General features: G+C 29.6%; 1 long non-coding RNA gene across 1 annotated transcript in view; it reads left to right on the forward strand.

Moving 5' to 3' along the window:
* Window positions 1-4,864, forward strand: part of LOC110271858 — a 16,962-nt gene that overhangs the window by 386 nt on the left and 11,712 nt on the right. Inside the window, exon 2 of the long non-coding RNA XR_002362677.1 lies at window positions 529-531. This is a non-coding gene — a long non-coding RNA (uncharacterized LOC110271858). The remainder of the gene's footprint in view (window positions 1-528; window positions 532-4,864) is intronic.

Raw genomic sequence — 4,864 nt, forward strand, 5'->3', positions numbered from 1 at the left:
TAAAAATTATTCTTTTCAATTAATCAAAATTTAAAATTCAATTAACCTCAATTCATATATTTAAATTTTAAATAATTTAAAAAATAAATCAAAAATACATTCAAAAATTAAAAAAATAAAAAAAGTTGTTCATCTTCTATAAGTTTCTCTTCTTTTTTTTCGAAAATAAGAAGAAGCAGGGTTCTATGTCTCCTCTCTCCTTTTCTTTTTCTCTGATAAAAAAGAAGAAGAAGCTCTTGTTGGTTGTCAGAGCCTCCGCCGGCAATAATCTCAACCTCTTCTACTTTAACAAAAATAACGCCTAAGTCCTGCTCCACTAGGTTTTCACGGTGGACCTTCCCTTGCGTGACGACCCCAAACCTGCTAACCCTAACCCGTTTTTCCCGAGCTCCAATTAGTATTGTTTCTATTGGATCCGACGAAAATGGCAAGGCTTGGCTCTTTTGCTTCCTGCCTTTTGCTAGAGCGGCTCACCATCTCCTCCTAGTTGGGGGTGGTTTGAATCTGTTACAGCTGCAAGAGACGAAGTCCGTCATGTACCACTGCTCGCTGCTTGCCTGAAGCTTTTCTCTACTTTGTTCTGTTCCACTGCACCTTCTCAAGCGTAGCAAGTCCATCGTCACACCAAGAAGATCCCGCTCTTTTCTCAACCCCGCTATATATCTCCTTTGACTATGTGATTACAAATTTGGGTGGTTGGTGGCAAGGATGCAAATTGGGGCTGTGATTTTGGTAAATGTTAGCAAGCTTTAGCTTTGTTCATACCATTACTAATTGTAATTTTTTCAAATAGAATATGATTTTAATCATATAATTGTCTGAATTTTAATCACTTTTTTAGCTTTGGTTCAATCTCTTTATTTTATTTCTACATACTTAATGGAAACAAGATGTGGTGTACTAGTGGTCCACTCACTCAAACATTACTATGTTTCTTTAATCATTTTTGTATTTTTCCATCCTTTTCGTATTGACTTTACGCTTGTTTAATTTGCCTTTATAAATGTCGAGGGGTAATATTTTCTCAAATTGTCAATAAAAATTCTAGCACATTTGATTAATAGCTACACAGATACTGAGAATGTATAGCACATTTGATATATTGAACTGAATCAGGTTGTCTATGCAAAGACAGACATAACAGCTGGGTCAAAAAGAATCACTACATTGATCATCAAGAAGAGAATGTCGGGATACTTGTAGTAAATCTAGTCAAATTTAAAGTGTACTAAAGTCTCTGAATTTCAAGCTTACAGTTTAGTTATTTCTTGAAAATAAATATTAAAGCAGTAATTTTATCAAATATAAAAGGCTGGTTACCGGCTTCTTATCGCATCTTATAGTGCATAATAACTTTTTAAGTAAAAGAGATGAAACTAACAACTCTAAACATAAACCAAATATGACTACATGAGTAATTTTTTATTTTTGTTTGAATCTTTTTGTCCATACTTATTGTAATTCCTGGTAGCAAAGTCAATGACATTGTGCAGCATCAAGTTGTGGGGACTTGAAATCAAATCCAACGCAAATCGCATTCTTCTACCATCATTAACCTAAAAAATATAATTATTTTAGAGTTACCGACAAAATCATATACACTAGTAAATGAGGTGCAATTTATCTTTTTTTTTTTTGAAGCAAAAGAAAATTACATTTATTGTATAACTATATGTCTTCCTGCAGTTTGTCATCCAAGTTACCTTCCATACCCCCACAATCATTATTGTGTTAAATATGACGCAGTTAGCTTATGCAGATAAATATTTCAAAGAGAAAACATAACTATAGATATTCCTTACGAGTCAGGAGCTTGTTCTCTTGTTTTCTAGCATATCCACAAATGTAAAATCAAGTATTCGTGGCCTAAGTGGAATGTTGTATTTATAGAATGAGTTATATTTGAGCATATCTTACAGATATTTGGCCTATTCATATAGAAAAAAAATAAAATAAAGAATAATATTTGAAACTAAAAAAAAAAACATAATAATTTTTAAAGCAAAATTAGAAAAAGCTAATTTACTAGCTTTACAATAGTCGATCTATTTTCCTCTTTTTTTTGAAACAATTGGTAGGGAGTCTAAAAAAAATTTTTAATGATTACACAAATAAAAAACAACTAGATACCAATGCATGTTGTTTTCGTTGACAGGTATAGGTCAATTCTTAACTTATAATGTGCACATATCCATCTCTTTTGACTTTTTGGAACTTTTCTTGGAGCATCTTTTGACTTCACAACAGTAGGATCACCTATTAACATTGACGTGGGGAAAAGAATCGCTTGTGCATCACTTCTTTTTTATATTTTTGAAATTAGCTTCAGTTACTCACTTGAAGTTTTTCTATAGTCGGCTGAATTGTTTAAAGAAATATCAAAGAGTTTTCAACAAATTGATACTATTGCACCACATCTAAGTGTGTGCAATATATTATCAGTGGATTTTTGCTCTCCAATTGAGCATATAAAATCACTATTTGCTTTTCTTGTCCATCTTTTTAGGATAAGGGATTCAGGGACAAATTTTGTATTGTGATGCTTCAAGACTCCAAAGATGTGGAAGCACGTTAATCCACCAGTCTCAAATAACCTGCACTCACACGTAATCCTTATCTTTATCATAAAATACTTTAAATAGTCATTGCTGATTAACACTATATGATAGGCGATTAATGACATTTAAGACACCTGTTGCTTCTATCTCATTTCTCACAAATTTAAAAAATATTTCTAATATTAGTTTCAACAGCTTGTTTCTCAAAACTTTTTAAACATATAGTTAAAATAGAAAATTTATAAAAGGTACAAAGTCAGCATTAAAATCGTTGTTTTAGTAACGTCATAATACTTCATTAAATTTATGCATAAATTCAAGGAGGCTGGTTTTACTGTTAACATAGTATAATTGATTAAATTGGTTTAAATGAGCGAAACCATTTTCCTAAGTGTGACTACTTAAATAAAAGTTTGATCATATATATTCTACTAATAGAAAAATACATAACTAATAAATCTGTTAGAAGATTTTAAACGGAATACAATTCATGGTATCGGATTTAATAAATTAACTGCTAGTATGTAATATGAAATTTCATATAAAAAAATTAGCTATGCATATTATTAGGAGTAGAACCATTTTTATTTTAAAAAATAAGTCACATAATTTGAGCATATATACAAAATTGTAAAATAAAATAAATAAAGTTAATAACATTGTTATTAAAATCGGACCGGATCGGCCGGTTCTACCAAAAAACCGGTGAACCAAACCTTAAGCCGGTCCAGTCCAATGATCTGACCGCATAAGACAACAAACCGGTGTTAACCGATCAAACTCGATAAGACCGGTTCGACCGAACCGCTTGAGTTTCAAAATTTTCCCAAAATATGGAAGATGGGGTTCGAACCCTTTCATCAAGGAGAAAAATGATACTCACAACCACCATGCTGTTAAGCTTGTTATTAATGTATAGGCAAATTAATATATATATCTTTCAGCAAATAATTTACTTCTATTTAATTTATTTTAATTTTAGTTATAAACTCATTCATTCTTAAATTAATTATATTTTTATTTAACAATAATTATAAACTCACTTTTTTTTTATAATAGATATAAATTAATTAATAAATTATTAAAATTTAAAAATAATAGTTATTTTAATATAAAAAACAAAATAAAAATATTTTTGATAGAGTAAAATTAACAAAATACTTATTGTTCCTGTTTTATATTGTTTTAGAATAGCTAGATATTTTTAAAATGTTAGTGAAAATATGTATTTTAAAATTTTGACTATGTTTTATTTTTTATTTACATAGGACCGGGTCAATCGGTTCAACCAGTAATTTACCGGTTGAACCAATGACCCAGTGATTCAGTGACCTCACCGGTTCGATTACTGGTTCGGTTCTGACACTATAGTTAATAATTAAAACAATAATAAAAACAAAAAATAAAAAAATGTGTAAAAATTATATAACTATTAATTTTGTAGTAGTAATAACTCTTTTATTTAATAAAAAAAAGTTTAATTACTCTACTGGTCCCTATAGTTTCACAAAATTTTCAATTAGGTCCCTATACTTTTTTTCTTTTAATTGAGTCCTTGCACCAATTTTTTTTTTAATTGGGTCCCTACACTTTTTTTTCCTTTTATTTAGGTCCCTGTACTAATTTTTTTTTTTTGTTGGGTCCCTATAAAATTAAGCCAATTACTACTAAGAAGGACTTAATTGAAAAAAAAATTGGTGTAGGGACCCAATTAAAAAAAAAGTATAAGGACTTAATTGAAAATTTCACGAAACTATAGGGACCAATAGAGTAATTAAACCTAAAATAATAATAAAAATCTTTGGTCCGGATAGGCCGCCCCGCCCCACCAAAACCCGCAAATTTGGCGGTGCAAGTTTGGCGAATTTTTTTAATTTGGCAGATTCTAAATCCTAATCCGACCCGACTTTTTTAGCGGGTTCGACAGATCGGCCCGACGAATTCTACCTGTTTTACCACCCCTATATATTATTAATTAATTTATTTGGAATTTTTATATAAAAATCAATTCGAAATTTCGTATAAAAAATTAACTATGCACTTACTAAACTAACATATCTAATTTCTAAAATTACGCTGCACTAGTATGATTATTACAATAAGAATGATACAATGTATACTTTCTAATTCTGAAAGTAACAGTTAATTTATTTAGCATATTTTATATAAAAAATATACAGCAATACAATCGTTATTATAAAATTTATTGGATTAAATATACTAATCTATTTTTCTAGAAATTTTTACTCTACTACTAGTACTGTTGTTTTTATTATTATTTCACGTGTTACGACTACTTATGTTAT

This window comes from Arachis ipaensis, chromosome B05, assembly GCF_000816755.2.
Source record: "Arachis ipaensis cultivar K30076 chromosome B05, Araip1.1, whole genome shotgun sequence".
In the NCBI taxonomy this organism is placed as follows: domain Eukaryota; kingdom Viridiplantae; phylum Streptophyta; class Magnoliopsida; order Fabales; family Fabaceae; genus Arachis; species Arachis ipaensis.